Source organism: Cryptomeria japonica, chromosome 3, assembly GCF_030272615.1.
Source record: "Cryptomeria japonica chromosome 3, Sugi_1.0, whole genome shotgun sequence".
Classification (NCBI taxonomy): domain Eukaryota; kingdom Viridiplantae; phylum Streptophyta; class Pinopsida; order Cupressales; family Cupressaceae; genus Cryptomeria; species Cryptomeria japonica.
The window spans coordinates 492,984,436-492,997,195 of NC_081407.1; positions in this window are offsets into that span (position 1 = coordinate 492,984,436).

Below are 12,760 nucleotides of genomic sequence, written 5' to 3' on the forward strand. Positions count from 1 at the left end.
CCACAATTGTCCTTATGGACTTCATTTAAGGCCTTCTCAGATTCTTCTTGCTCAAGACATCTTAAGAGAGTACCGTTCAGACTTCATTTAAAAAGGGTATCTGCGACAAGAGTATAATGGAAGGATTGGCGAATAAAGTTTCTCTTTTGGTTCTTCGACAAGTCAGGAGGGAGGATATTATCTTTCAGGTATGTATAAGTTTGGCCATAGCGGGAGGAATCATGTCCAACAAGGTGATAGATAGTTTGGAAATCAAGACAATTATGTGCAGGGTAAAACAACTCTTCCACCAAGAATTCGTAACGCTCTTGATTTTCTTGTGTCTAAAGGAGAGAAGCAAGTGTTGCCATGGCATCTGCTTCTTTGTTGTCATTCCTCAGAATCTGCTAAAAAGTTATTTCGATGAAGTATTTCTTGACATCATCAACCATCTTCTTATAAGGCATTAGCTTTTCATCCTTTGTTTGGTAATCGTCATTGATTTCATTGATGACGAGCTGAGAGTCTCCAAAGACCTATAGCTATGTAATGTTCCATTTTATAGCCATTTGATACCTGTAACCAAAGCTTCATATTATGCTGTGTTATTGGTGCATGGAAAGCTTAATTTATATACCTTTGGAATTGTATGACCTTGTTGTGTGATGAATAGAATGCCTGCTCCTGATCCATGTTGTGTATATGAACCATCAAAGTACATTGCCATGTCTTTGTGGTGGGTAAGTGCACCAAGATGATGAACAAAAAGGGGGGTATAAGTGGCCACTTTTTTTCTTTTGAAAATAGGTAAACATGAACTTCAAAGAAATATTTGAAGGTCATGCACTCAAAACTAGGAGTTGAGAAAAGAATAAGAATTGTAGTACTCTGAATCTAGTTTCTAAACTACTAATTTTTTAAAAAAATTGGATAAGATTAAGAGGGTCAAACCTTTCACGCACGAAAAACTGTTCCTGATTTTTTCATAAAAATATAACATAGATGTTTTCGTGCGCTACACAAAATATATAGTTAGATTCAGTATTTTTCAAAACCCTTTGGTAGGATGATAGGTAAGAGTGAGATCTAGAAGTTGTGTATTTTTTTATAATTTTCCTTTGAGTATTTTTTTTAATGATTTTTTGAAATGACCACATCCTAAAAAATTTGGTACATGTTCGCGCGCTGGGCATAACTTGCATCAAAATAATTAAAAATGCAAACTTTTTTTTTTAAAGTGTATAGAATCTAGTGTAGAACAATAATATGTAATTTATTTTGAATTTGGTCAAGTATATCAAAAGTTATTAAAAAAATGGTACACATATGTCTGTGAGGACTGTCAAGGCACTGATAAAGAAAATTAAAGTTTACTATGCTAATGTTGTCCAAAAATAGAAAAATTTATATGGTCAGAAAACTAAGATGTGTGAGATTATGGTGGCAATTTTAGAGATACCCACTTGATCATTTTTAAACCTGATGATGATGAAGTCGAGAAATCATGTTGGAGGATGAAAAAATGTGTAAAGGGACAAAAAAGGGGGGGAAATGGACTTGCAAGCCTTAGGGTCATTTTCCAACCCTCTTACCAAGCCAAAACCCGCACGGGTTTTCTTAAAAAAAAGAGTACTATTCGCAGTTCTAAATAACCCGTATGGGCTATGTAGAACTAAAACCATTATTTTGTGTTTCATAGAACCCATACGGGTTATGTAAAACTAAAAACATTTTTTTGTTTCACAAAACCCGTACGAGTTATGTAAAACTAAAAACATTTTTTTTTGTTTCATAAAACCTGTACGGGTTATGAAGACATAATAATGTATGCTTGTAAACTTGGCATTTACTACACATATTTTAGACATACCTATATAATATGTGTTTATGTATGTATATATGCATATCTATAGTTATATATACATATATTTATATAGATATATGTATATATGTTTGTATACATGCATGTATCTCTTATTTTCCTCTCTCTCTCTTGTCTTCCTTCCCCCATCATTGTCTTTGTCTATTCTGAGCCCTAATTATCTTCCTTGAGTTCTATCTCATCTCTGTCCCCCTCACACTTCTCTCTTTTTCGATTCTCTCACCCTTTTCTCCTTCTCGTTCTCTCTCTACCTCATCTCTCTCTCTCTCTCTCTCTCTCTCTCTCTCTCTCTCTCTCTCTCTCTCTCTCTCTCTTTTCCCAATCTCCCTCCCTCTCCCCCTCTCCTTTCCCCAATATCCCTCTCTCTCCCTCTCCCTCTCCCCCTCTCCTTTTCCTAGTTCTACATAACCCGTACGGGTTATGTAGAACTAAGGCCAAAACTTCTAGTTCTACATAACCTGTACGGGTTATGAGAAATTGTGAACGTTCATATAAAAGGTTTCCATAAACCATATGGATTATGGGAAAATATTAATATATTTTAGTTCCAATGGCCTAAAAACCAACATTGCAAGTTGTTTGAAGGCCCCACTGCTTTTGCACATGATTTTGTGGGATAGTAACAGTCAGGTTTTCATATTCTTTTGTCACTTTTGCTTTGGAATGATTGATTTATCTCATATATTGGATTGTTTTTGAAGTTATTTTATCATTGTTACTTTAGATTATAACAAAATGATAATCAATTATTGTTTTTTTTCTTTGATCATGATTGATTTGTCTTGTATTTTGGTTTTTTTTTAAGTTATTTTATTATTGTTACTTTAGATTATAACAAAATGATGATCATTTGTTGTTTTTTTTCTATTTGATTGTGGATTGTCATCATGATGTTATGTGTAGGACAATGGGAAAGAACAAGAGAGGAACAAATGAACAAAGGGAGCGTATGAGGAGATTATGTGAAGGTACGTCATCTAATGCACCTAATGAAAGTGATGAACATTCAACAATTGAAATTGATATGATGAATGCACCAAATCAAAATGAACCATACACCAATTCAAATGCATATGATGAATTCACCTAATGAATGCAATGAACATACACCATTTGAAAATGATTCGGTAAATGCACATGTTAATGAAATTGAAGAAGATATAGCATTTGAATTTGACGTGATCAATGCACATAATGCACCTAATGAAAATGAAGAGCATGCACCAATCTTAACACCTCTTAGAATAATTCGTAGAAAACCAAAGTTCCTAATAGATATTGATGAAAATATTGTGAAGCCAATGCATGATAAAATTTCCGAAAGAACTTGTAGAAGAACGGTTAGAAGAATTTGGAATAAGTATTTTGAAAACTTAAATCAAAGTGGAAGATGCCAATTAGTTGTTGAAATTATTAAAAAGCTAAAATTTAGAGAGACGATAAAATTTTTGGGGTTAAGAACATCCAAAAATAATAGTGAAAGAACCATTGTGAAAAATATTTTTTATGCATACCAAGCCATTGGTTCGAAATCACACACTAAAGATGCTAATGTTACTCGTCGTGTCCTCACATCAACCATAATAGGAAAGGAAATGAAAAAATCTCATTTAATAAGAAAAAAAAGCAAGTCATTAAGGATAAGTAGAACCACATTACACTATGCCTTAGAGAGGCGAGAGAAAATCGAGGATCCTAACAATAATTCTCTTTGGGCATTCTCGGGTAGACTCCCATGCAAGGACAAGGTTGTTGTTGATGCACTAAGAACGTTAATTGAGAAATATTGGCATGACAACACAAGGGTTTCACCCAACCAAAGATATGTTGTTAGAAGGCAAATTGGAATTAGTAATCGTGAGCCACATCCAAAACACTAGCTAGATACCACTCAAACACAATTTTATGAAAGGTTTCTTCAAAGCTTTCCTCATATTAAAATTAGTCAAAGATTTTTTGAGATGACAAAACCATTTTATGTTAAGATTAATCATGCATGTACTACATTTTTTTGATTAAGTAAAAATAGGTTTTAGGGGACCCAAAACTCTTTTACAATTCAAAAGATAAGCATTAAATAAACGAAACAAAACAGCTGCAAAACACCAGCACAAAAACCAGCAGCTAAGAAAAAGACAACAAGAAGCCAACAAGAAGTTGGCTCCAAACCCAACATTACAAATTAATTGAAAACTTTAATAGATTCCTTAGCATTTTGAACCAAGAGCATCATCGCCTTGGCCGCTTCCCTCGGGTCGTTGTTTTCCTCTCTCAGCTGGCTATCTTTCGTATTGATCTCCATCCCAGTAGTGTTCTGCCTTGTTTTGCGCTTGGGAGTCTAGTGGGTGGTGCTGGAAGTTGGAATATCATCAATGCCAACCAAATTCTTTTCTTGATTTTTCCTTTCCAGATGGTCCACCAAAGCATTCATGTTCTGTGATGAGACTTTGAGGACCTAGAGGCTATGGTTCATGAAGTTTTTTAGGGCCTTCTCGGTACGGGTGACCCGGGAGTTAATGTTGTCTTTATCCTCTTCAGTCTATTCTTTCAAGGTTCTTATAACATCGTCCGGGTGTTTCAAATCCCCTTTGATCAAATCTTTTTCCAGCCAATCCTCCATCTCAATTTCCTCTTCAGCTTCACTGGTTTCCATCTCATCATTCTTTTTCCCAGAGTCCTTAATCAACTTATTAATCTTGTTTTCCAACTCCCTCTATTTACTTTGCATGCTAGTAATATTGTTGACAACCCATTTCTGGAAGTTGAAGGACTCTGGAGTACAATTACGGGCGGTATTCAAGATGGTGGTCACAGAATCCCTACCCTGTTCAGTGCCCACATAGTTGGGATTGTCATCCTCCTTAGCATTCTGAGCAACATTCTTGTTGTCTGAGCCCATAGGGTTAGAATGAGGGTTTTCAGAGTTACCCCCTTCATCCTCTTCACCAATGTTCTCATCCTTTTCATACTCCATATCCATTTCAGAATCCTTACCCTTTTCCTCCTCCACATCACAGTGCACCTCCGTATCCACATTATCTATGTCAACTCTCCTTTTTTTGTGGGTCGAAGCATTAGGTTGTTCCTCATCTGAATCTGAATCTTTTCCACTCTCAGAGATATGTGCATTCGTGATCAGAGGGTCATCTTTGGTCGCCCTAGCCTTTTCCTTCAAATGTATAAGCCCCTGATGGGCTATATTATAGGAGTTAAGCTTTTTAGCGTGGTCAGCAAGACTCTCATTTAGAGAGGACGCTAAATAAAATGGCAAGGATATTTTGGCCCCATGACGGAAGTGGTTCAAAATAGTAAAGTGATAGTTATAGATTTTTGTAAATCTACCGTCAATAGTTAAATACTCCATTAAAACCCTTAAAACTTTTTGCCAAAAGGGCTTTACCTGCTGGGGAATGTAATAGGAAATGTTGTCTTTCTTCACAAGCTTTCCCTTCTCATCCTCCGATTTTGGGAAGATTTTGAATGCCTCAGCTGCATACTTCCGATCTCTGTAAAATTTGGTGCCATCCGTTTGCAGACTCGTGACCTTGACGACCAGGTTCTCATCAATTTGCCATATCTCCCCAAACATGGTAACTCTGTTGTTACTCCAGCCTCTGGCAAAACTGTGAGAAACAGAATTTCATCTTCCGTGAAGCTTTTCCATATAGTCAGTAAAGCCATATCTATGAAGTCTTCTCCAAAATTTTCGTTCACCCTTCCAATTTTTACAACCTGGGGGCTCGTTCCTGTTTAAATTTACCACCCATTTTGAGCTCCATGTAGAAGTACCAGCAACTATACTTCACAGTCTGCAAATGAAACCCCAAATGCTTGTAAATTTTGGAGTTACTGAACAGAGACTCTTTGGTTATTTTGAAACTTATGTTTATGGCCACACAAACCCATCAATTATGATTATAATCTTCCTCACGCATATGATCATGGAAATGATGCCAAAAAATACTCATTAACTGGCAGTTAATCTGCCCCCAAAATTTGTCTTTGGAAATCGTTCCCCCAAATATAATCATGATATTAACTTGACCCATTGATACGATAAAAATATAATTGCTCTTTAACCTCCCTTTTACAATGACTTTCTCCAATGTATTTAACATCATTCTCTAAATTGACCCCTTCATTAGCTAAGAGATCCGCTACCTTATTACCTTCTCTTAGAGTATGAGTTATGCTAACACTAACACAGTTATTCAACAAATATTTAGCACTTTTAACTAAGTTAGTAATATTCCAAGAAACAAAGCATGTACCTTTGAGGGCTTGGATGATGTTTAAGGAGTCCCCTTCGAGCCAGATTTGTTTGAATTTGAATCCCTGAGTGAGCTGGAGGATTTTAAGCATGGCTAGAGCTTCAACCACATGATTATTTTGGACCCCAAAAGAAGAGGCAAAAGCTGGAATGTAGACTCCTTGAGCATTTCTGATAACTCCTCCACCACCAGACTTCCCGGGGTTGCCCTTAGCCGCCCCATCGAAATTCACCTTTATCCAATCATGATCAAAAAAGTGCCAAACAATATTATCTCTCCTATTCTTATTGTTAGATCTGCAAACTTTATGTATTAGGTTCCATTCAGTGAGGATGTATTTTTCCATATCATTCATATCAGTAACAAACCATTTCTTATTGTTCTTGTGAGGAATATTGATATTCTCTTTTATGACCCTGCAAATGTTTTCAAAAACCACCTCAGAATTGCACTTAGCTTCCTTGAATATTCTATTATTTCTTTCTTTCCAAATGCTCCAACAAATCATGGGGAGGGTCAAGGACCAAAGGTTCTTGATAAGTTGGCATTTAGTGGGGAAATTCCATTGCCAGATAACATCCTTGATACTCTTGTTCATAACCCAACTAACTTTCCATTTCTCCCACATTTTACACCAAATTTCCTAGGTAAAGGAGCAGTGAAAAAAGAGATGATCAACTGATTCTTCCTCTTTCTGGCATAGCTCGCATCTATTAGGGAGTTTGAAACCTCTTTGGACCAAATTGTCAAGAGTAAGGATACTATTGTGAGAAGCAATCCAAAAGAAAATATTGACTTTAGGGATCAGAATGTTGTTCCAAACTTTACTCTAAATGGGATTACTGGTCTGAGAAAAAGTGTTTTTGTAGGCTGAAGCAACCGTAAATTCACCTCTAGGATTACTTTTCTAGAGAAAAACATCATCATAGTCTTTGTTAAGGGAAAAGGACACCATCTCCTTCTGGAGTAAGGAAAATCCAGAATGAATAACATCAAGCCTCACCCATTTGTCCTCCTTCCAGTAGTCACACACCATAAGCCCAAACCTCCTTTTACATTCCTCAATAACTTGACTATTGTCTTGATCATAAAGAGCTTCATTCTTCATCCAAGGGTCCTCCCAAAACCTTATTTTGTCACCTTTTCCAAGGACCCATCCAGCTCCAGCTTTGGCCACTTTTATGGATTTGATAATACTATTCCAAATGAAGGATCCAACAGGAATGTCTTCAAAGTCAAGGACCCCTTGGATAGGCTGGTTCTGAATATATTTATCAAACCATATTTGATTCCAATCTTTCTTGGTATCATAGGCTCTCCATAATTGTTTTGCTAGAAGAGCTTTGTTAAAGGTTTTTAGAGCTTTAATCCCCAACCCTCCTTTGTTCTTAGGTCTACAAACTTTGTCCCAAGCAACCAAGGATATCCTCTTTTTTCCTTCAACTCGTGATCATAAAAATCTCTTCTGGATTCTTTCCAATACTTCAGCAAATTTAGCCGGGATACCAAATAAACTGAGGGCATAAACAGGGAGGTTCTGGAGAGTAGCTTGAAGGAGCTGCAATTTCCCAGCCTGAGATAAAATAGAACCTTTCCACCCAGCAAGTTTTTTGTTGAATTTATCAATAATCATGTTCCAAAAGGAGTTTGGGAGAGTTAAACCCAAGGGAAGACCCAGATAGGTGGAAGGGAGCATGTCCACCTTGCAACCAATATATAGCCGATTTGTCCCAGATAGGTGGAAGGGAGTTGTCTTATGACTGGAGTATTCATGAAATATATAGCCGATTTGTCCCAATTGACTTGCTGACTAGTAGCCAAAGCATAGGAATTAAGAGCAATTTTGAAAGCCTCATCCTCCATAACAGAAGAATATCCCATTAGGATAGTATCATCAACAAACTGTTGATGAGAGCAAAAAACATTAGCAGAGGAAGGTTGAAGACCTTTGATGGTTTTACTCAATTTCAGATTGTGAATCAATCTGCTCATGCTCTCAGCCAGAATGGTGAAGAGAAGAGGAGATATGGGATCTCCTTGTCTAAGCCCCCTTGACGTTTTAAAGAATTTTGTAGGAGATCCATTAATTACAATAGAGAACATAGGAGTGGTGATCAGCTCTCTGATAATTTTGGTTATCTTTTCATCAAATCTAAAAGCCTTCATGATTCTAAAAAGAACATGCCACTCCACTCTATCATAAGCCTTCGCCAGATCCAACTTTATCAAGAAGCCTTCTTTTTTAGCAGAATTGAGGGAATGAATGTTCTCATGCACAAGAATGATAGAGTCCAAAATATGCCTTCCAGGAACAAAACCTTTATGTTCCTCAGAGATGATGAAGGGGAGAACAGCCAAAATTCTAGTGGTCAAAACTTTGGATATGATCTTATAGAACGAGTTACATAGACTTATTGGCCTAAATTTTCCCATAGAATCTGCCCTAGCAACTTTAGGGATTAGGGCAATAAACATGGAGTTGAGTTCCTTAAGGATTCTTCTAGCTCCAAAAAATTCTTTGACCACATTAACCGTGTCTTCTCCCACAATATGCCAGAATTCCTTAGGAATGATATTAACCAAGTTGTGTTGGTGGGTATGATCAATGTCCTTGTTACTAGTGAGGAGCTGATTGAAGAACCTGACAGCTTCATCCCTGATTTCCTCCTTATTAAGAAGAGTTTTGTCCTCTACAATAGGTCTTGAAATTCTATTCGCTGATTTATGTTTTAAAGATGTCATGTGGAAAAATTTAGTGTTTCTATCCCCAGCCTCTAGCCAGATCGCCCTGGATCTCTGCCTCCAATAGATTTCTTCCCTAGAAATAATGTTGTGGAGTTTGACAAGAACATCATCTTCCATGGCTTTGGAATAATTTTTGTAGCCATCTTTCTGTATTGAATTTTGGATATGATCTAGCTCCTCCTTTAGCTTTTTCTTTGAATCAAAAATATCACCAAAGACCTTCTTGTTCCATATCTTAATGTTGACTTTGATATTTTTAAGTTTTTTGGCAACTTTATACATGGTAGTTCCATTTACATCAATATTCCACCAGTTAGCAATAGATTTTTCAAGATTAGGGTGGGAAATCCACATCTTTTTGAACCGAAAAGGGAAGCTCTGATTATTCTTAAAATTCTCAGCAACAAAAGAGATGGGATAATGGTCTGAACCAATTCTATTAATAACAAAAAGGGAGCATCTATGGGAAAGAATCCAATCATTAGTGACAAGGGATCTATCAAGTCTTACCTGAATGAGATCTTCACCATCCCTTCAGTTTGACCAAGTGTAGGAAGCCCCATTGAGATCCATATAAATGAGAGCATTGATATTAATAAAGTTCATCAAGTCAGATTTGCTATCTGGTTGAGCATGAATACCCCCATATTTATCAATGTCTTGCAGAGGAGTATTGAAATCTCCCATCACAACCCAGCTGTTCAAAGGGAAAGATTTTCTTTTTTGCTTAATTTTGTCCCAGAATTTGCTTTTAGCAGATTTGGAGTTAGGGGCATAGATATTAGTAATAACACATTCCTTTCCATCAAAGATGCTTTTAGCCTTCAAGGATTATATATTGCCATCTACATCAATCATTTCTCCAAAGATGATTTTCTTGTTCCAGAAAATTGCAACCCCTCCAGATGCTTCATTTGAGCTACTGCCACAAACTCCTCCAAATTTAAATAAGTTTAATTTCTCTGCTTTCTCTTTACTCATTTTGGTTTCCTATACCAGGATAATATCTGGATTTTGATCTCGAATGAGGTTCCATAATATATCCTATTTGTTGAGACCATTTAGGCCTCTGATGTTCCAAGATATTACCTTCATTTGGAAGCCTGAGGGCAGGATTCCTTTGTAGTTCATTGCCTTCCATCAGCTATGTTTTGCTTTCTCTCCTAGTCCCTATGCCATTTCATAGTTTTATGTCCCGGTGGGGATCTTGAAGCACCAAAATCAGTCTTGGACCTGGTTCTGGTTTTCACCCCATTAAGGCCTCCTACCTTCTTAGTTTTTATTTTCTTTCCATTTCCTGTTATGTTTTCTTCTTGTTCCGCTTTAGGCTCATCTTGCATATTACTCCATAGTTCTCCTCTTTTCTCGGATGATGTAGGCGTATCAATTCCAATATTCTGGAATAACGCATTTAAATTTACCTGAGGCGATCCAAACTTGTTGCTCCTTCCAAGTTTAATTTCATGTTCTTCAAATTCATCTAGGCATTGTTCATCTTTTTTTGATATGGAATCTTGAAAGACCTCATGATGAGAGTCAGTGATATTCTCAATCTCACCATCTTCAAGTATCTCTTCATTGATATCATTCTCCTTCTCCTGTGTCTGTAGAGCCTCAAAGGTATTGACTGTTTTGATCTCAAACTCCTTGATTTCATTCTCTTTATTCTCCTTCATAGGGGGATTCTTAGGAAGGTCAATTCTATCTCCTTCTGGTGGTTCTAATATATTGACAGAGCTTCTGCTTTTTCCTTCTAACTTGTTACCTTCTTTGTTATTATTCTTTTCTTTCCAGACTTGTTTGTGGATATTTGTAATCACAGATTTTTTAGGGTTGCTGGGACAAGCCTTAGCCCAGTGACCAGCTTTTTTGCAAGAAAAGAACACAAAGGGGAGTGATTCAAACTCTAGTGACTGTTCCCATAATATAAGTTTGGAGATTATATCAATAGTGCTAGGAAGGTCCATATTTTGTGAAATGTTGACACAGATACGTGCATAAACCAATCTCTTGCGAGTTGTTGTTATTGGATCTATTGCAACAAGCTCCCCAAAGGAGTTGGCGATTCCTGAGAAAACATCCTCCACCCAGTATTCCAATGGCAGCCCTGGCAGCCTTACCCAAACCGGAGCAGTTTCAAAGAAAGAGTCGTTGAGTTCCATGCTAGGAGAACATTTTCTCATAGATAAAGAAGATTTACCAAACATCTAGGGGCCACCACTTAAAGGAGCTTCCATATCTTCCACACAAGAGAATGAAAATACAAAAAAGCCTCTAGGAAGGGTAGAGACATCAACCTGACCTTTCATTCTCCATTTTCTCTTAATAAAAGACCTAACATCCTCAATATTAGGTCGAGGTCCAAAAAACTTCCCCACTAGAGAAAAAGCCATTAAAGAGATGCTATGATCGATAACTAAATCAGGAATCTCAATAGCAAGTTTACCCATTTTATTATCTGATATACCTTTCACAAAGGGGAAAGATGATTTACCAGTCGGTTTTCTAGATGCTTTCCTTGCAAAAAGACTACTCCAGGGTTTGGAAACGTGCCCCTCCTTGATATTTTCTGAGTCAACTTTCACCGCCTCGGGGCTCGATTCTTGGGAATCTTTCAACTGTTTACGGTCAAGAGGAGGGTTCCGTAGCCGTGGGTCCCCATCCTGTCTCCCATCCTCATCATCCATTGCTTGTCCTTGAGCTGCAGTGGAATCAGAACCAGAGGATCCAGCCTCATTGTTCCCTCCATTTCTTGATTTCAAAATTCCAGATGCAAACGTTGTTCCCTCCATTCTAGATTGAGATGCACGTACTACATGTTGTAGGGTCCATGTTGAATTTTCCATGCATTATGATATTTATCTCTATATATGTTTTACTTTTCATAGTAACGATGTTTTGCAGGAATTTGGTCTACAAGCACCTCCTAAGTCACTGAGAGAATTTATTTCAAGTGTACTATGTAAACGAGATGACGAGTGCATTTACTATAAGATGATGTGTTTGAGAGGTTTTTGTCCTACATGTGGCAATTTGCAACAGTTGCATAGATGCCTACATCTGGGTAACACACATGAAATTGGTAAGGAACTAGTTTATATTGGAAAATATAAGTCAATCACAAATGGTGTTAAAGATGGAAAAGAATTAAAGAGGTGTGACTTAGTGAAAAGGGATATATGCGTAGTTGATTTTATGAAGATGTTTCAAGAGAAACTAGTGTATGAGTACATAGGTCACACACATAGAGCTAGGTGGTTAGATGAGCAATTCAAGTTGTGTAAGGACACTTTCACCCTTGGCACTATTGTCTCTGTCATTGATTTTGCTGAGAATTATACACTTAAGATGCAAAATGAAGTACAATCTATGTATTACCACTCTACACAAGTTACAATTTTTGTACACATAGCATTCATGCATGCACATGATGGCACCGAGGAGGACATAAAGGCTATAAGAGAATATCACTTCTATATCAGTGATGATTGTACTCATTCCTCAGAGTTTGTGTAAGGATGATTTACAGTCTTCAATGATAGTTTAAGGGAAAGAGATATAAGATACAACCAACACTTAATATGGTCAGACAATTGCACTGCACAATTCAAGAATACAAGGATGTTATACTGGTTGACTAGGATGAATGTGACAAGTGGTGTGCAACATTTTTGGAATTTCATTGAGGTAGGGCATGGAAAGGGAGAGCATGATGGTGCGGGAGCATGTGTGAAAAGAGCTCTTACCAGAGAGGAATTGAAGTATGAAGGTGGTGCAATGTTAATAGATGCAGAAATAATTGTGCAATGGTGTAACTCTACGATGGGACCAGGTAATGTAGGTAAGTCTATGGTTTCTAGATATTTTTGGTTAATACATGAAT